Source organism: Cupressus sempervirens, chromosome 6 (assembly GCF_028749045.1).
Source record: "Cupressus sempervirens isolate cs-2001-9-10 chromosome 6, ASM2874904v1, whole genome shotgun sequence".
Taxonomy (NCBI): domain Eukaryota; kingdom Viridiplantae; phylum Streptophyta; class Pinopsida; order Cupressales; family Cupressaceae; genus Cupressus; species Cupressus sempervirens.
In genome coordinates, this window is record NC_143123.1 from 55,518,367 (window position 1) to 55,539,931 (window position 21,565).

Consider the following 21,565-nt stretch of genomic DNA (forward strand, 5'->3'; position numbering starts at 1 on the left):
TGTGAAGTCGGTATCACTGATGTCATCCAAAAAAAATCACTTCTATAGAAAATCCCTCCCAAATCATTCACACTTCTGATGGCAAGTTAATTAGTGTCCAGTCATGTCAAGTACAAAGGGATGCTTTTATACAATGCTCCCTATGCCTTGCTCCCAACACTTGTTTTCTACATCTATAGAAGGGATGCCAATGCCTAGCCCTAGTACCTGCTCAGACAATACAAGAATTTTGACATCATCTTCTAAAAGTATTTTCTTAAAAATGTTACATAGAAGCATCAAAATGTCTACTTGATTGCCTTCGAGGTCAAGAAGAGATGCAAGGAAGTGGGAGGTAATGTCTGTGGACACACGATACCTCTTCTCATTTCTTAAGAATTCATGGACGATGACCATGAAAAAAACATAGTGAAAAAAGGACCCATGACATCTTCCTTGAAAACCATTGTTTGGACATCCCTAGGTATCATGCCCAAAAAGGGTTTTCAAAGACCCATTGTGGTGCATTTCAACTGAATTGGTGTATCCATGACAATTACAAACCTAAGAAACTTTGCAAACCAACTTGAGAATTTGAGAAATGACAGTGAAAGAGGAATTGAGGAGACTCTTTAATAGAAGTTAAATTAAATTTTTCATGATCTTTCATATCTTTTTTTTTGTATTCCTATTAATTTGCAAGTGTGGGAAATGTACGCACATTAATGTCAAGACAATCAGAGTGCTTGCCAAGCTGGCTATAAATGGAATGTAATAATTGTAAATATTAGTACCACATTTATGATTTTAATCTTCATATGATGTTCACTATATTTTAGTTGATGGTTTCAATGCAAAACTTTCCATGTGTCTCCATTCTAGAGAATTGCATGTTGCTCCAGGTCTTTTCAAGCAACTGGCCCCAAAGTGCATTTTCTATAATTGATCTCTAATTAATGAATGATCAATAAAAATAAGATATTAATGATACTAAAGTAATGGTACACAAGTTGGTAATGGAAACATTGGCATTATTAATAATAGATAGTACACTAGTCAGTACACTTGGCAACCATAAAGCCTTAAAGGTCACTAGTCAATACACTTGGAAAATTCGATTTTAGATTAATTTTTTTTTCAGTTTACCACTAAATATTAGCCAAGAACATTATTATTTGTTTTCCTACAAAACAAGTAATTCACCTCTAACATTACAAAATAATTTTTGGCAAAAAAAAAATTGCCATCATTTATTTATCTATCAGCAAGAAAAAAATAAATTTGCCACATTGAAAATGATTTTTGTTAGGGCAAGAAAAAAATCAACAACATATATAATATTTTACTTCCCTATGTGGAACAAAATAATTTCCCTCGACATTAAAATTTTCCCACCCATAAAATATTGGATTCACCAACATTTTAGGCATTTTTTCATGAGGGGTTTCTTAAAGTTTTTGATAAGGTAAACAGGTTTTAAGGGGTCCTGAAACCCATAAGTTTAACAACAAGAAAGGCTGAAAATAAGCGAAAAAATGCCCAGCCAAAACATAAGCCTTACGGCTGAAAATAAGCCCAAAGGCCCAGCCCGAAACAACTGCCCACTAAAAAGGCCAGAGAACCAACCAGAAAAACAGAGACCAGACAAAAAGCCAAATCCAGGAGAAACAAAAACCAAAGGACAGAGACCCAACCTAGCAGACTACTTCTCCATCTTGAGCATGGTCTGGGCAATCTTTATTATCCATAATTGCATTGGATTTGAGCCGTCCTTCCCAAGATTTTATCTTGGTCGATAAGCAACTTTGCCTCCGCCGAAAAATCTTTTCCGACATACCAGGTCAGATTATTGGTGGCGTTAACCCCTTTATTAGCAAACCAATCAGCGACTGGGTTTGCCTCTCTATAAACATGAGTGACGTGGACCTTATCGAACTTTGTGAGAGTGGCGCAAGTCTCAACAATTATGTTCGCAATCGTCCACGAGGGAGGGGAAATACCATTAATGGTATTAATACTGTTTTTGGAGTCCCCCTCAAGCCAGAGTTTAGTAATCCCAGCTTCAAAAGCCAACTTGACCACCTTACTCGCAGCTCTAGCTTCAGCTAGATGAATAGTCTGGATTCCAAGCGGGGAAGCAAAGGCAGCTAATCCCTCCCCATAGCTATTTCTTATGATTCCACCGCAACCTGAAGGGCCTGGGTTACCCTTAGAAGCCCCATCAAAGTTGGCTTTTGACCAACCATCTGGGGGGAGAAGCCAGCTAGCATCCTTCCTTTTGAGGTTCCTGTCTTTTTCTTTAGCTATCTTTCTGTCACCTTCTTCTTCTTCTTCCTCCTTCAGCACTTGGAGATTTTCCTTTATATTCTTCGAGACCTTCTTGCCAAGGATTATAGCCGGCTCCTCTCTGTCTCTAAATATTCTATTATTCCTTTCCTTCCAAATTCCCCAGCAAAAATGGGGTAAAATCCAGTCCGAGTGATCCTGTCGACCAGCAATCTTACAAAGACCTTTCCACTGATGGAAAAAATCCATGAGATTATTCGGTTTGCACCAGAGGGTTTCATTATCACGTGTGATGACATTCCACACCTCCCTGGCATAGTCACATAAGATGAAAATGTGATTTTCGGTCTCAACCTGATTCTTACACAAGGGACATCTATTGGGCATAACATGTCCTCGCTTCATGAGATTGTCATGAGTAAGGATTTTGTTCTGAAGAGCCAGCTAGTAAAAAATGTTGATCTTTGGAGTGAGACCCGGAATCCAAGCCTTCGCCCAAGGGGCCTTCTCTTTTAAGCTCCAAAGGGAATTATAGCCTAAGGCAATAGAGTATCTTCCATTGGGATTATCCCTCCAGACCAGCTCATCCCCCAAATTGATAGGAATCATGGAATTGAGCATAAGCATTATAGGAGTCAAGTCCCCAGAGATGAGGGATAGGTCACTCCATTCTTGGCCATTCCAATAATCACAAACTTTGGACCCAATTTGATCAGTACAAGCTTGCATCCATCTCTCAAAAATAAGGTTATTGATAAGTGGATCTTGGGAAAGCCATCTATCCGACCAGAACTGGATGTCCTTCCCATTTCCCAATTTCCATGATATCCTGGCCTTAGCCAGGTCCTTGGCTTTCATGATCCCATTCCAAATGTTCGATCCTTTTGGGATATCTTCATTAAAAAGGGTGAAAAGAAGAGTGGGTCTTCTAAGGTACTGTTTTACCAGGGTGTCCCTCCAATCACCGGTGCTACTGAAGATCTGCCATATTTGTTTAGCTAGGAGAGCCTTATTGAGGTGGGTGATCTTTCTAATGCCCAGACCTCCGTACCTCTTAGGGAGGCAAACCTTCTCCCAAGAAACAAGAGGGTATCTTTTCTTCCCTTCATTACCATTCCAAAGGAAGTCTCTCTAGATTTTCTCCATTCTTTCAGCTATTTTCCCCGAAATTCCAAAGAGGCTCAGGGCGTAGATTGGCAGATTTTGAAGAGAAGATTTGACTAAGAGGCATTTCCCCGCTTGACTAAGAGAGACCCCTTTCCAACCAGCCATCTTCCTATTGAATTTGTCCAAAATACCATTCCAAAAAGACTCCGGGGGTGAGGATCCCAAAGGGAGACCAAGATAGGTAGAGGGGAAAGAGCCTACCCCACAACCCAGAATCCTGGCGATTTTTCTTTGTCTAACCTCAGAGGTGTTGATGAAAAAGAGTGAGCTTTTGTTCCAATTAATCAGCTGACCCGTCCCACTGGAGTAAGTATCAAGAATCTTTTTCAGGGCTCTGGCCTCTTTGACAGAAGCTTCCCCCCCCAAGATAGTATCGTCAACAAATTGCTGATGAGTGAAGGGAACGCAATTAGAGGAGGGAAGGATCCCTTTGATACAAGCCTCACGCTTTCTACAGTCTATAATCCTTCCTAAGCATTCAGCTAAAATGATGAACAAAATGGGTGAAAGGGGGTCTCCTTGTCTGAGGCCTCTGGAAGGTTTGAAAAAATTAGAAGGGACTCCATTAACCAGAACAGCCAAGGAGGAGGTGGACACCAATTGAGAGATAATTTTGCAAACTTTACTGTCAAAGCCAAAAGTTGAGAGGACCTTCCCAAGGAGAGACCAGTCCACCCTGTCATAAGCTTTAGAAAGATCTAGTTTGAAAAACATACCTTCCCGTTTGGATGCCTCAAGAGAGTGGATGACTTCGTGCACCATCTGGACAGAATCCAAAATTTGTCTCCCTGGAACAAAACCCGATTGATGCTGCGAGATTATCAAGGGCAAGATCTTGAGCATTCTTAAAGTGAGAACTTTAGAGATGATCTTATAGAGTGAGTTGCACAGACTAATAAGTCTAAAGTTGTCCAATGAGTCCACCCCAGGGGATTTAGGAATGAGAACCACAAAAGTCAAGTTTAGCTCCTTGAGAATATATTTGGCTCCAAAGAATTCCTGGACAGCCTGAATAACCTCTCCCATGATCACCGGCCAGAACCTTTGGAAGAAAAAAGTGGGAAAATCGTCCGGGCCTAGAGCCTTGTCAGCAGGCAGAGAAAAGAGAGCCTCTCTAACTTCCGAAGCATTAGGAATAGAAAAGAGCTGTTTATTATGGATAGGTTGAATGAGCTGAGGGATACAATGTAACAAATCCTCTTGGTCCAAATTGGAAAGCATTGGGTCCTCAGAGAGAAGGCTAGAGAAAAAGGAAACAGCTTCTTCCGAGATGGCAGATTCTTCAGTTAACAGCTCTTGCCCCTTTCTGATACCATAGATCCTGTTACTAGCACGGTGCTTGAGGGTGGTTAGGTGAAAAAACTTAGTGTTCCGATCTCCTTCCTTTAGCCAGGTGATCCTCGATCTTTGCCTCCAAAATTTTTCTTCCTTATTAATAATGTTATGAATTTCAGACAGGTTCTTGAGCTCCGAAACCCTGTTGGTCTTAGTGTAGCCTTCCTTCTGAATGCAATCTTGGATAATAGTTAGATTATCAAATAACTCTTTCTTTTCATGGAAGATATGACCAAAATCAGACTTGTTCCAAATTTTAATCATCCTCTTCACATTGCTAATTTTTCTGGTGACTCTGAACATGGCTGAGCCCTCCACCTCTATCCCCCACCATTTCTTGATATTATCCAGGAGGTCAGGGTGAGAGGTCCACATTTTCTCAAACCTGAAAGGATGGCATCTCCTGTGTACCAGAGGGGAAACTAAAAGAGAAATGGAAGAGTGGTCCGAACCAATTCTGGGAAGCAGAGATAGTCTGCAGCTGAAGGATTGAAGCCAGTCTGAAGATATAAGAGCTCTATCTAGCCTAACCTGAATGCAATCATGGCCTTTTCTCTTGTTTGACTAGGTAAAGGATCCGCCCTTAAGCTCTACGTCCATAAGGGCCAGATTATTTATGAAGTTAGAAAGATCCTGTTTACTTTCCCAATCCGGGGGCATACCTCCCTTTTTCTCTTTATCTTCTAGCGGTGTGTTAAAGTCTCCCATGATTATACCTTTCTTAATGTCACAATCTTGCACCATATTACCAACTTTGGTCCAGAAGTTTTTTCTATCTCTCTTATTATTGGGGGCGTAAATATTCACTAAAAACCAGGAATCATTGGTGTACAAATGTTGAACTCTGCAGAAAAGAATGTTATCTTCATCATACTCAACTACTATATTGAAATACTTATCATTGAAACGTAACAGCAGTCCTCCAGACGCTCCTTCAGAGTTAGAGGCTATGCCCTTCATGCTATTGTTGAACTTAATATTTTCCATCCTTTCCTTCTTCATTTTAGTTTCCTGGATTAGAAACACATCAGGCCTTTGGTCCCTTATCATATTTCTAATAACTTCTTGCTTGTGGATTCCATTGAGTCCACGAATATTCCAAGATAAGATCTTCATGATTTAACTACTGAACATGCTTCCTGGATGGTTTGCTGCGTACCATCCTTAATGTTTCTTCTGGCTTCCTCTTTCCTGATTTCATTCTTGTTTTTCCTTCCCACTAGGTTAGATTTGTGGCCGAGATCAGCCTTGGCCTTGCTTCTAGTAGAAGGGGGAGATACCGGAGAAGGGTCCCTGCTATTCTTCTTCTTTCTACTCATGACTTTTGTCTAGGGATTCTCTTCTCCCTCTAGTCCTTTGTCCAGCCAAGCATCAATTCTCGCCAAATCTTCCATTGTCGATGTAGACAGCCTCTCTATGATTCTGTTTACTATTGAAAGGGGGGGACAACACACTGGGTTAGGGTCCTGGGACATGGGTTCCCCCTCCTTTAGTTCTTCCATGGAGTTTGAGACAAAGGATAGTTTCAAGTCATCCTCCTGAGAATCCAGAGGGGGAAGAGTCATATTTTCTCCTGTCTCCTCAGGTTTCTTCTCAGATTCCTTCGCATTGGGGAGAGGTGTTGAATCGTCTTTCACTCCTTTCTCTTCTCCCCCTCCTACGTTTCCAGTCGCCCGAGGAGGCCCTGGTTCCTCTTGGGGCGCATTAGGAGCAGTATTTGTTTTTCCTTTTGCCTCTCCATTTGCCTTGACTTGCGATGCTTTTTTCCTCCATTCTTTTTTGGGATCTAGAGAATCTTTTATCCCTCCTTGTGGACGAGCCTTTCCCACCGTACTCTTCCCTTTGAAAAGTGGGCATGATCCAGCCTTGTGGCCAGCCTTCTTACAATGGAAACAAGGAAAAGGCACACTTTCATAGTCAATCTTTTGAGATCTGTTTCCCAGACGAGATTGTAGTTCTAAAACTTGAGGCATGTCCTGGCCTTCGATGACTCCTACACAGATTCTTGCGTAGTTCAATCTTTTCTTAGCTGCTGTGACAGGGTCAATGGAGAGGAGCTCTCCAAAGGTCCTGGCTATGCCATCAAAGACATCCTCGTGCCAATATTCCAAAGGAAGTTCTGGAAGTCTTAAGCAAACTGGAACCTGAGATTGGAAATCATTGTTCAAATCCAAGTTGGATGTCCATTTTTGCAATATTAGGTTGGATCTGCCCAAAGACCAGTCCCCAACACATAGTATACGGGAAAAATCTTTCAAGCAAGAGAACTCAAAAGACATGAAGCCTTTGGCCATAGCAGTCACTTCTACATGCCCTTTAAGGTCCTATTTTCTCCTAGTAAATGTCCTCACTACATCAATATTAGGTCTTGGCCCTACAAATTTTCCTACCAGAGTGTTCGCCATGCTTAGGATATTGTGGTCAATAATTTCCCTAGGGATTTCCAGAGCAAAAATACCTTTCTCCTTATCAGATTTGTCAATGACTTTTGGGAAAGACGATTTACCTGATGGTTTTATCCCGAATAGATTCGACCAGCGTCCCCATGCCCCAGACGGCCCACTGCCCACATGGGGGGGAGGGGGAATCTTCTCACCTAGATGGGGCATCATAACCTGTGGGTCCCCATCCTTTGAGGCATCCTCATCTTTCCCCTCCATTTCCTGCCCTGCACTTGCTGCATGCCTTGCTGCATGCCCTCCTGCAGACGTGCTCTCCTGTCTCCCGCCTTTTTCCAGATTCGAAACAACGTGATTCAAATTGCAGTTCCTGCCCGCTCCATCCATCGCTCAATTCTATCCAGAAGCAAAATGCATTTTTTATTACATAAGTTTTTTATCCATGTTTGGTTTAGGCCAAATTGGACGAGGACATTGGCAGTCTGAAGGCCCACCTAGAGAAAATAATTATGAAAAGGAAGTGCAAGGACTCCAAAAATGGAGGAAAACATTCATTAGGCCTCTAAGTGGTGGAGTGAAACTAGGCCTTTCTATTCTCCAAAGTTCTCCTTACTAGATCAGGTCAAGGAGCTACAAAAGTGATTGGTTGTGTCATATTATGTTATCTCCAAGTAGTGTGTGTTGGGTCCCTATTGTGTGTGATAAAATATTAGTAAAGGTAGGATGTTGAGGGGGTAGGGGGGGGTGTGGTTGAATCAGTATCCACTATAACTTTTACTCTTTAAACAAATTTTGAGTTCTCCTTACTCCCTCTATCACTTTGTAATTACTAAATATTTACTCTTTAAAATTTTTTTGAGTATTATCCATCTAAGAGCTAAGGTGTGTACCGAGTAACACAATTTCATTTGAAGGAATAATTGGAAGACTCACTTCCTTTGAGCTATCCAAATTTGACAACTACAAGCCATAAAACTTTGAATCTGCATTCAAAGCCAAGATGACAATAAAAGACAATGAGGAGGTGCTAACAAAGAAAAAGAGTAGAATAGGAAAGTATGTATCTATTGATAGTAGCACTGATGAAGATGATGTAGACCAATTGGATGCATTACTAGCAAGAAGATTTCATAGAGGAAGAGGCAAATTCAAAGGTAAGCTACCAATCATTTGTTTCAATTGTAATGAAGTTGGTCACATTGCAGCTAGATGCACACAAAAGAAAAATTACAAGGATGGAGGCAACTTCAAGAACAAGAAAGAGGACAACAAGGACTACAGAGGTAAAGGAAAAAGATGCTACATTGTTGAAGAAGACTCTAACAAGAATGATGATGAAGTAGTCTATGTGGCTATGAAAGATGAATCAGATGAAGATGAAGCAACTTCCCTAGTAACCTACATGAACAAGAATGACAAATGGATCATAGACAGTGGATGCTCTCATCACATGACTGGAGATAAAATTAAGTTCATTTCCTTTACTCAATATGAAGGAAATAGTGTTAGATTTCGTAGCAATGCACCATGTTAGATCAAAGGGAAAGGAAGTATCAAGCTTACTAAAAAGATATCATGTGATAATGCATACTATGTTGAAGGCCTGAATTATAACTTGTTAAGTGTCTCACAGGTAGGCAACATAGGATGCAAGGTTGAATTTGAAAATAGAGTTGCCAAGATCTATGATTCTCAAGGAAGTCTAATAGGAAAAGGTGACCAGACTAGGAGTAATTTGTTCTACCTAGACGTGGAAGATGCTTCTTGTCTCATTTTTCAAACTGATGATGTATGGCTATGGTACAAGAGGCTATGTGATGTAAATTTTGACAATCTGATAAGCATTAGCAAAATGAAGAAAGTCAAAGGTCTACCAAAGTTGAAGAAGCTTGATAACACCATGTGCAAAAAATGCCAACTAGGGAAGATGACCAAGTCAACTTTCAAAAACAAGGCTTATACTTCTAATGAAGTATTAGAGCTAGTTCATACTGACTTGTGTGGTCCTATTGAAGTGAAAAGCTACAAAGGTGACAGATACATAATGCTATTTGTAGATGACTATTCAAGGATGATGAGAATCATGTTCCTGAAACAAAAATTAGATGCATTCCAAATGTTCAAATGGTACTTGGCCAGAGTTGAGAAAGAGATTGGGAAGAACCTAAAATGTCTTAGATCTGATAGAGTAGGTGAATTCACATCAACAGAATTTGAAAAATTCTGCAATGAAAGAGGAATCAAAAGGTAGACATCAACAGCTAGGACTACATCTTAGAATGGTATAGTAGAAAGATAGAATAGATTAGTTATTGACTATGCTAGGACCTTAATGATGAAGAAAAATGTTGCACTCAAGTACTAGAGAGAAGTTGTAAGTACTACAGTCTACACACTCAATAGAGTTCAAGTCAAGAAAGGTACAAATGCAATAGCTTTTGAATTATGGTATGGGCATTCTCCTAATGTAAAACATTTCAAAATATTTGGATGCAAATGCTATATATATAAAGAGTCCAGAAATGGAAAGTTTGATGCAAAGAGTGAGGAAGGCACATTTCTTGGTTATTCTACTAGAATTAAAGCTTATAAGTGCTTGAATGTTAACACTAACAAAGTAGTAGGAAACACAAATGTGAAATTTGATGAACTTGCAAAAGTTCAAAGTGTTGGGAACACCAAGAAAGTAGAAGAGTACAAGACCTTTGTATAATTTTATGAAGGTATACCTAATAATGGTGAGGTTGCAACTTAGAATGACAATTGGCAACAAAACCTAATATCTGTTGAGTTACAGACAGTGAATGCCGAGCAACAGACACATTCAAAAGTTGAGCTATAGAATACAGAGAATGTTCATTCAAATTATGAGAACTATAAACATGAAGGAAATGAAGAAATATTTGATGAAAATAAACATGAAGATTTAGATTCTGAAAGAGACAACATGAAAACACGAAAAGAACCAGTATTGGAAAAGTATGTAAGAAGACATTGTCCTACAGATCAAATTATTGGAAATAAAGAGGCAGGACCAATGACAAGGAATAGACTCAGAAGTGAGACATGTCTGCTTAACAAAATGAAACCAAAAATAGTAAGTGAAGCCATAAAAGATGATGACTGGTACAATGCTATGAAAGAAGAAATAGAACAAATTCAAAAAGAACAAGACATGGACCTTAGTCTCAAGGCTAGCTAACAAGAATGTGATTGGAACCAAGTGGGTGTTTAGAAACAAGTTAGATGAGAATGGTGAAATCACAAGGAAAAAGGCAAGACTAGTTTGTAAAGGGTATGCACAAGAAGAAGGATTAGACTATGGAGAAACTATTGCCCCAGTTGCTAGAATGGAAGGAGTAAGGACCTTACTAGCATAATGCAGCCTTCAAAGGATTTAAAGTCTATCAAATGGATGTTAAGTTTGCATTTATGAATGGTATACTTGAAGAGGAAGTCTACATAGAGCAATAAGAAATATTTTTTGACGAAAATAACAAAAAAAAGGTATGCAAATTGCATAAGGCTCTATATGGATTAAAACAAGTCCCTAGAGCTTGGTATGAGAGACTTCACAAGTATCTAGTGCAAATAGGATTTGAAAGAACTGATGATAATAGCAACATGTACATCAAATTAGAAGAAGGTAAGGATATCCTTGTATCTAAAATCTTTGTGGATGACATAGTTTTTAGAGGAAAGGAAGCAATTTGCAAAAGTTTTGCTGACAAAATGAAACATGAGTTTGAGATGTCTATGTTTGGAGAAATCAAGTTCTATGTTGGATTGCAAGTACATAAACTAAAACATGTTATATTTGTGACACAATCAAAGTACATCAAATAGATACTCAAGGCGTTTGGATTGGAAGACTCCAAACCTATCAGCACACCAATGGAAACATGACATAAGCTATCCAAAAATGGTGAATCAGCTAAAGTCTATCAAACAATGTATAGATCCATGATTAGAAAATTATAATATGTTGTACATAGCAGACCAGACATAGCATTAGTAGTTGGAATAGTGGCTAGATTCTTTGCTAATCCTAGAGAAAATCATCTCATGGCAGTAAAAAGGATAATGAGGTATCTCAAAGGAACTGATAATTTTTGCCTATACTACAAAAAAGAATGAGAAGTTTGAGCTCAATGCATACACAGACGTAGATTGGGGAGGTAACATTGATGATAGGAAAATCACAAGTGGAGGAGCATTATTCTTAGGTAAAAGACTAGTTACTTGGACTAGCAAGAAACAAACATGCACATCCCAGTCCACTGTAGAAGTAGAATATGTGGCAGCAATAGTCAATTGCACAAACATTGTGTGGCTCAAACATCTATTGAAAGGAATGAAAGAAGAGGTAACCAAAACTATGATACTATATTGTGATAATACAAGTGCTATAAACATATCCAAGAATCTAGTAATGCATGCAAAAACCAAGCATATTGCAATCAAGTATCACTATGTTAGAGAATTGGTGGAAGAAAAACAAGTGAAGATGGAGTACATTCACACAAAGGAACAAATTGCAGATATCTTCACCAAACCATTGCCCAAGGATCCTTATGAATATCTTAGAGGAAATTTGGGGGTAATGCCCCTAACTCAAGCAGTCTAAAGCAACAAAGAAGTTTCCCTACATCAATAGGAGTAGATCATTGAAATATTAAAAGAATGATGCAGAGGATGAAAATAGGAACATAAATCCTATATTAGTCACAAGCATGGTGATAGAGGGAGAAAACATGAGATGCAAGGCTTATATTTAGCATGTTGAAGATGCTACATCTTTGGCATTTATGTCAAAGAGGGAGATTTATGAGAAACTAATCAATGAAAGGAGAAATGAAAGATATGTATGAGAATGTATGAGATCAGTAGTAGAAAAAAGGAGAGATGAAAGAAGGAGATTTAGAAGAGATAAGAAAATGATCAGCAAGCAGCTATGAAGGAAGGATCGGGAATACAGAATAAGGATGCCACAGTCAAGAGGGAGAAGCAGAACAAAGGATTTAGTTTGTATCAGCAAAAGAGCGAGACATGATAGAAAAAGGAAGATATGTAATAACAACAAGTTTTCTATTTGGTATATAATTATGGTGGTAACTAAGTTGATCAGCTCAATCAATTGATCAGTTTAGTTTGCCATCAATGCCAAAGAGGGAGATTGTTGGAAATGATTGAAAAGATATTTGAATAAAGAATGATGGCAAAGAATACTTTCAATCATTATTTTGTCATTGATGTCAAACTTACTACTTGCAGGAATGGCAATTGCTTAAGTGATCCAAATACTATCACTTAGTTGATTGACAAGGAGGAGGCAATCAATAAGATGTAACTAGAACACCTAGAGAAAGGTTGAAGTTATGATGTTGTAATGAAGTATAAGGATCAACTAAGTCATTGATGAAATAGTGTGAGAGTTGAGCAAGCTAGTTAGAGCCAAGAAAATTCTCAGTTGAAGCTGAGTAAGTTCAACTTCAATGTGTGCCAAGTAATTCTTTAGGTGCTGAGCAAGATCATTCAGGTGCCAAGTAACACAGTAATCCTTCAAGAGTTGAGTAACCAAGAAACACATTGGATGTTGAGCAATGTAGAACTAGATAGTGTCAAGCATTAGTAAATAAAAATAGAAGCCGAGTAAGCCAGTTAGGTTCGAGCATCAATAAACCAATGATGCTAAGTTGCTACATTATTTGTCAAGTAAAAGATTCACCAGATCAGTAGCGATAAGTTTGTTACATTGAATTTTTTGAATTAGTTGGATAATAAGGATGATGAGTAGATGTCACATAATTTTATGTAAACCATGCAAACCAATTCAAGGAAAATACTGATGAAGTTTCTGGAAGAAACAATTTGGAGGGAAAATAATATCATTTTCTTAGATCAATTCAAATTGGTGAGCAGGAAGACTTTAGTGAGAAATCAAGAACAAAACTTCTTTATAAGGAGTCACAGGTCAGAGATCAGCAGAAAGGGGAGAGAGAGTAAGTTGGTCATAAGTGTGGTCATGTGAAGAAGCCAAGAGAAGGCTTGCGTGAAGTGTCAAGAAGAGGACACATTGAGGAGTAAGAGCAGAGCATCAAGACTCTGAGTTGATCAAGTGATCATAGAGTGCATTGGCATAACAAGTGGAAGAACTCAAGGAGATAGATCTTGAAGGGTGGACAAATAGTCAATACTCCAAGGAAGAAAAGCAAAGAAAAGAATTGAAGAGTGATCTGAAATCTACAAGGTTAGAGTTGCAATCTTTATCAGGTCAAAACCTTTCTAATACTTTCTTACCATTGTATTAGACATTAAAATCCTACATTTCTAGGTTAGCTTAATAGCTAGGTGGATAAGCCTCAGGAAAAGGATACAAGATCCCTAGGAGAAGGATAAGAGATCCTTAGGAGAAGGATAGGAGATCCTCAGAGAGGGATAAAAGATTCTTTTGAGAAGGTGACTGTAAATCCCATGGACTTGGGTGGATTTAATAGCTCTATGTAAATCCTTTATTCATCCCCCCTCTTAGTTATTCTAAAATAATTCTAACAGTATTTAGTAGATAGAATTGAATGGCCATAATTTTTTGATTTGTTATCAAGGATTGCAACCATTAGGGATGAATTGAAGAAAAATGAGGGTAGTTTTAGACCCCTTATGTAGAAATGGACAGAAAGGAATAAAGATATCACTACTATCTATATATGTATCATTCAATTACCATGTCATCAAATAGAATAGATCTTTGATTTGCTAAATAAATTGCAAGGTTTTGATGACAAACAAGATTCTTCTCAAAAAAGATAAATTATTTGTTTTTCCAAGTTTATTTCCTTGTGCTTTAAAGACCATTGATAAAGTGAAGGAAAAGGAAGAGTGGAAAAGAGAATTAGATGAAATTATTTTTGAAAGGATGAATAAAATCATTAATGAGACTGGTTATTTGTTGTGGGCAAGGACAAATGAAGAGCTTGTAAAAGTGTGGTTATTCTACAACACCATCAGAAAAGATCTAGTGGATATGGAGGCAATTGCAAATTCCCTCAAGTCCTCTAATAGGGCACACTCCTAATAGGGTGTAGAAATCCTTTAATAGAGTCACATCTAACAATGTGTAAAGCCTTCAACAGGGCAAGCCTTTAATAGGGTAAACCATCAGAAGTGGTTGAAATCAATTGCGCAATTATTTTGTGGGTGTCATCCCCACCCTAGTTTTACCTTCTTATTCCTAGAGGGTTTCTAGGTCACCAAAATCCTTTGCGTTATGGTGTGATGCATGTTTACTTTTTATGATTGTTTAAAGTTTAATTGCATGCATGATAATTTCAATTATATGCTAGAAGGATTTGACAAAAAAATTGTATTGGACATTATTGGACCTCGAATAATTGATTCATCCCCCCTCTTAGTTATTCTAAAATAATTCTAACAGTATTTAGTAGATAGAATTGAATGGCCATAATTTTTTGATTTGTTATCAAGGATTGCAACCATTAGGGATGAATTGAAGAAAAATGAGGGTAGTTTTAGACCCCTTATGTAGAAATGGACAGAAAGGAATAAAGATATCACTACTATCTATATATGTATCATTCAATTACCATGTCATCAAATAGAATAGATCTTTGATTTGCTAAATAAATTGCAAGGTTTTGATGACAAACAAGATTCTTCTCAAAAAAGATAAATTATTTGTTTTTCCAAGTTTATTTCCTTGTGCTTTAAAGACCATTTATAAAGTGAAGGAAAAGGAAGAGTGGAAAAGAGAATTAGATGAAATTATTTTTGAAAGGATGAATAAAATCATTAATGAGACTGGTTATTTGTTGTGGGCAAGGACAAATGAAGAGCTTGTAAAAGTGCGGTTATTCTACAACACCATCAGAAAAGATCTAGTGGATATGGAGGCAATTGCAAATTCCCTGATAACTATACAAAGAGAATTATTGATTTTTCATTGGCCAGATGAAACTGCTTATAATGAGTGGAAAGATAAGTTCATGTCTATAGAGCAGATGTTAGAAGATGACGAGGCAGAAGATGATGCAAGTGTAACTGTTACTTTAACAGTTGATGATGAAGACAGAGAAAATCCCCAAGTGAAAGTAAACTTGTAGGTAACTGAAGAGGACACATTACTTTCAAGCCTCATGGTCACTTATTCTGAGGAATTAGATTGATAGAAGAATCAAATCATTGTACTTTGCTGATTCCAAGGGATCTAACAATTAGGGGCCCACAAGAGGAATGTTTGATGTATAAGTCTTTTTGTTACTCACATTTTTGTCATTTTGTGATAGGTGTATGTAAATATCTCTTGTAAAAGACACTTGCCAATTTCTCTTAGCCTAAAGCTTGTTGCATTTCATACTATATAAGTGAGATTCCAGGGCTAGAGAAAGGGTCCGATTTCTATTGTTTCTATGTGATATACTTAGTTTTTTTTTGGTCCAATGTTTGAGCAAGCTTTATGCTGTATTATCTCTGTTAGTTCCTAAGAATACATTAATATAGAATGATCTTTGTGTTTTTCCTAAGGCCATTTTGAGTTTACTACAAATGTATACATTTTTCAAAGAAAATCAATACAAATTATGAGTTCTCCCCATATCAATTCTTTCTGAATTTTGTCTTATTTTAATTACTTCGTCATCTTGATATTGTATGAGTAAAGGCTTCTGCAATTGAATGCAATCCAATTAGGTTGTATATCTATTCACCACTGCTATTAGTTCAATGGATTAAGTAAAAGCTTTGATGAATTTGATAAGGTTGCTATAGTAGTAGAAAGGATTTTTGAATGATGAATTCTGATAAGAATTGTTGACAATATTTGTTGTAAGGAAACAAATTAGATCTAAAGATTTGTAGTAGACTTGAACCCAAATGGATTATGCACTGGTCAAATTGATTCAGTTGGAAGAGAAATGTCTCATAAATGGTTTTTTAATGTAGAATTATAATCAATTTTACTTTTATTTCTTGAAGATCTTCAAAGTTGGTTGGTACTTGTTTGCATGGAATGTTTTAGCTTCAGTTAGCCACTATTGTTGAGAACACGTGCATATCTATAGAATAATTTTAGCCAGATCTGTTATATGGGATGTGTTTATCATATTGTAAAGAATTATTATGTATTTGAGGATTTGAGATGAGAATCAGAATGAAACTAAAATAATTCTCATACAGTGTTTCCTAGTCTTGAATCATCCCTAGGTAGACCCACCCTAGTTTTGTAGAGCCTAAAGAGTAGAAAACCACCCTTGGTTTTGTTGAAGTTGGGTCCAAATGGTTTACACATATAATTGTTAATAGGAATTAGCTAATCCTTAAATTGTGTGATTGATATCATTTTTGTATTGAGCATTTTATTTATTTAATAGTTTTAAAATACCAACAAAATGGTGACTTTACTAGGGAGTTGTCCAACACATCTATGAAATTTACTGTAGATTCTTTTGTCCTATTGTGTATGTGTGTGTCAGATTATCTAAGTTTTTCCCATGGTTATAAGGTGATATTTTAGTGACAAACCTTGAGAATTTAAAGAGAGAATAGCCCAAGTACCACATCGACACATTGACATATCCAGTTTCTCTAGGTGTCTTATCTAACAAGCATGAGTTGTAGTCATACAATATCAGTAATTGGTCCATCTTTATTTGATATTTCTATCTCTACTTGTGTTTTTCCTCAAAGTCAGGAGTAATTGTAATCATGTATTTTCCCAAGAAAAGGGTGGCAACTCAGTACAGGTTTTGGAGCTAGTGCTAATTTTATAAAATAGTGAGTATGGATGACAAAAGGAGAAACACAAGAGCTTACACAAGAACTCATCCTAATGAACCAATGTATGCTAATTTACTGAAAGGTTGTAGAAAGAACCAAAATAAGAAAAGGACAGATCCAAATCCTACTTGTAAACCTAGAGGTAGTGTATCCATCAATTCCTAGTATCAACCAGTATTAGGGAGAGAGTCTTCTTCACTCAGTTTTGAATCTGAAAGCACAAGACTCTTAGGAGGCATTTTCAGTACCCCAGTACTAGATGAAAGAGCATATCAAGATAAAGATATGTCACCAGTAGGGAATACTTCCCCTAGACCAGAACTCATAGTTGAGATGCATCATAGGATAGGATTCAAGAATTCTTTTGGAAATCCCTCTAATCCTAAAATAGTCCATATGAGGAACCAAATCTTATAGATCTAGATGATCTTGTTGATTTAGAAGCTACTTCTATAGATCTTGCAGAAGTATAGTCAGAGATAGGATTTCTGAAGAAATGGGTTGTTGAGGAAGAAGGTAAGCACATTCATCATTGAAAAAGAGAAGGAGCAAGCCACCTTGGATGCCATAATAGAAAGAGATGCTCTACTGAGAAGGATGGCTGCCTTGAAGGAGCAGAATAAAAAGTTAGTAGAAAAAACTATGACTCTTCATACTGATGTTTTTGGAGATGTAGATGGTTTGAGAGCTAAAGTTCAAGAACAAGAAAAATGCCTAAATCAAAAGAAATAACCAATTATTTCTCAAGTCCAAGACTATAAACCTGTGTAAGTAAATCTTGTAAAACCCATTGTGAGAGCTATAGACAAAGGAAAGGGTAAAGCTATAGGAGTTCAAATAAATGAACCACAAGCTCAACCAAGAAAACCCATACAACACTCCATGTCAAAGTTAGATTTAGACTTGGAAAGGGCTAGAAAAGAGAAGGAAGATCTTGCAAAAGAGCTTGAGAAGGTGGAGAATGAAGCTCAAGTAGTAGAAACTAGGAGAAAAATTTAGTTTATTACAATCTAATTCTGCATTAGCCTCATGGCCAAATTTATCCCTCCCAGCTTCAACTTCTATACCTCCCTCTAGACCAATAGTCTCAATTCAAGGAATATCTCAGTCTGCTCCTACCTCATCATTTACCAGTTATACTCATGTCCCTATTATCCAACCTCAACAATCCCAAAATGTTCCTCTAAACCAAGCTAATATAGCAAGTACCTCAAATTTTCCTGGTTTCTAGAAGAAACCTATATACATGGAAAAGTATAGACAAATATCATTTGCAGGTATTCCTAGTGCTCCACATCCCATATCTTTTGATTTAAGAGATAAAGTGGTTAAATTCTCTAGAAATAATGTTGTTACTAGTGAAGAACATTTGAGAGTTTTCATAGACATGTTGAATGATTATGAAGTTGAACATGAAGATGTGGTCATGAAGTTGTTTGTTCATTCACTAACTGAGGATGCAAGGGATTGGCTTAGAAGGTTGCTTGATGATAGTATTACCTCTTGGAGTGACTTGGAAAATTTGTTCAAGGAGCAATATGGAGAAAACAATAATGCAAGATTCATGTTAAATGAATTCAATAACATCAGGAAGAATCCTAATGAGTCCACATTTGATTTAAATGTTAGATTCTAGAAAGGTATATACAAACTATTTCAAGTTATGAGGTTGAATGAGGATGTTTGTCTCACAACATATTTTAATGCTTTTGATAGAAAAATGGCTTATCAATTGAGGGATAAGGATCCCAAAACTTTAAGGGATGCCTATAAAGTTTTAGTAAATATAGAAAATAATAGGAAAGAATCTAGAAAAATGGGTAGGAGAGATGACCCAAAGCTTTTCAATCCCAAGAATAATAAAAAAAGGGAGGATAGTAAAACTCCAATAGGAAAAAATCTAGAAGAACCTACTATAGGCCAGGTCTTGGAATTGTTGAAGAAGATGAATCCCACTAATTTCAATAAGCCAAATGTTGCTGAGAGAACCCTTGTGAATAATAGCAGTTTCAATAGATAGCCTAGAATGCAAAATTACCCTTACACTACCCAATGGAAAGATGGTAAGCCAGTTCCTAACTAGACACAAAATGTGAAGGATAAGGGTACTCCAAACCCCTTAGAAAGGAACACTCTAAATATGAATGATGATGTACCATGGTGCATTGTATGTCAATCACCTCATTCTTTTGATTATTGTGTTGTCTCTCAATCATTTTCCCTAGATCAAGGTGTGCAACTTGAAGAAGAAAATGAGGAGAAAAGCCATGATGATATAAGTTTCAATATGGTAAGCATGTGTGATGATTTTATAGATTATGATTGTGAAGAACCTAAAAATGATATTACTGGTCAAAGAATCACTTATCATTTACATTATCAGCAAGTGCTTTCAGGTGATGAAGGTTATGATGAAGATATGGTCTGTGTTACATCTTCTGACATAGGTCACATAAGCTTAAGAATGCCCTCCAAAGAGGAGATTGACAGAATTACATCAGAAATGATTTCCCAAGTTCATAGTAACTACAATTTGAGGAATAGAATAGTAAATAATGATGTAGAAAAGCCATCCATTGTATTCATCAAAGATATCACCCATAAGATGAATGACAAAAATAAGGTCAATATAGATGTGCCTAAGATCAAAGACAACAAAGTTAAGAAGTTGGAACCAAAAAAGAAGGTTCAATTTCAAACAAATGAAACAACAAAACTAGTTGTGCAAACAAAGAAATCAGGACTTGATACTATCAAGCAAACAATGGTGCTTGCTATTCAAAAGACTTCAATTCTAGGTTTTCTTGTAAAACCCACTATTTTTGAACCTGTTGATATGATTTCCATGTTGTCCCAAATAACTGTAAAATTACATTTGTCTGAACTTCTTAGAATTGAAGAGCATAAAAAGCAAGGCTTTATCATGGTTGGGACGGATAGGAAACAACAATACTATTGTAGAACAAAGTGTTATCCAACAAACCACATTAGTAGTAGAGGATAGTGGTATCATATCTCAGATTCCCCAAATATTTTTAGATGATTCCTTAGTGGCATATATAGAAGATATTGACCCATTTTTCCTTAGTTTGATCATAAATGGAAAGACCCTAAAAAATTGCATGATAGACTCAAAAGCTTCTAATACCATAATGCCTTTCAAAGTAATGGAAGCTTTAAGGTTGAAAGTGGACACCAAGTAGGGAAAATGCAGAGGAATGGATGCTAGGGAAGTCCCAATCATAGGTACCATAAATGCTTTACCATTCAAATTAGTTGCATATCCTAAAATAGAGTTGACCATGTCAGTCCTTGTAGTGGATATACCTCCACACTATGGAATGTTGCTTTCTAGAAAGTGGAGTGTTACTATGGGTGGTAGTCTACAATGTGACTTAACCTATGCTACTTTTCACATCAGAGATAAAGTTGTCAAGGTAAATAGAGAGCCAAGGGTCAGTCACATTTTAGGGGAAGAAATTGACAAAGATGCCACTTATTTCTTAGATACTAGTGTAAATTCATTTAAAGTTGAATTGATTATTCAAGAAGTTGAGAATTTTCCTGCTATAATTGAACATGAAGTTGAATGTTGTACAAACTCACCAATATTATGGACAATATTTTTTGATTGGGCTCATTCTAAAGAGGGTGCAGGGGTAGGGGTAGTTTTTGTTTCTCCTGAGAAAAATACTTTCAGATACTCATTCACTTTAAAGTTTTCTTGCACAAATAACATGGCAGAGTATGAAGCCTTGTTGTTAGGATTGAAAGTTTCTACCCATCATGGAATTAAGAAATTGCATGTTATAGGGGACTCGGAACTAGTTATCTCCAAGATAAAAGAAACCTATGCATCCAAGAACAGGAGATTAAAGTAGTATAAAAATGTTGTTTTGGACTAGATAAAATCTTTTGATGCATTTGGTATCTCATGGAGAGATAGGAATCAGAATAAGATGGCTGATTTATTAGCAAATGTAACAATCAAACCTAAGGAGATATCATTTGTAGGAATTTCACAAATTGAAGTACAAAGTAGACCTTCGATAACTGATAATGTTGAAAATTGGCAAGTCTTTGAAGATGACAAAGTCATTATAAATTTTTTGTTAAATGAAGACAAATACTATGGTCAAGAAATGGATTTTAGTGATTTAGTTGAAACTATAGATGGTAAGAAAACCATTTTTGGCCAGGAGATTATGCAGTTGAAAACCAACAAGGTGCCTAAGGGGTTAGTGGTTTTGGAAAGTATTTTTAATAATCAGGATAGAGTAAAACTAGGAGCTAAGGACCCTAAGCCTCAAGAATTAGAAGAGATAAACATTGGTACTAATGAAGCTCCCAAAAAAGTTTATATTGGCCAAAAATTGCCTGCTGAAATTAGAAAACCATTAATTGACTTGCTTAGGAAGTATAGACATGTTTTTGCATGGTCATATGATGACCTTAAGGCTTATAGGGAAGATTTGTTCCAACATGTCATACCACTAAAGGATAATGTAAAACCTTTTAGACAGAAAAAAAGACTAGTAAACCCTACCCTAGCTCCCAAAATGCAAGAAGAATTGATGAAATTAAGGGATGGGGGGATAATCAAACCA

The 21,565-nt window shown here is 36.9% G+C and overlaps 1 pseudogene; it reads right to left on the reverse strand.

Annotated features, from left to right (window-relative positions):
• Positions 1 to 21,565, reverse strand: part of LOC149551110 (transcription factor MYB1-like) — a 47,978-nt pseudogene that overhangs the window by 18,284 nt on the left and 8,129 nt on the right.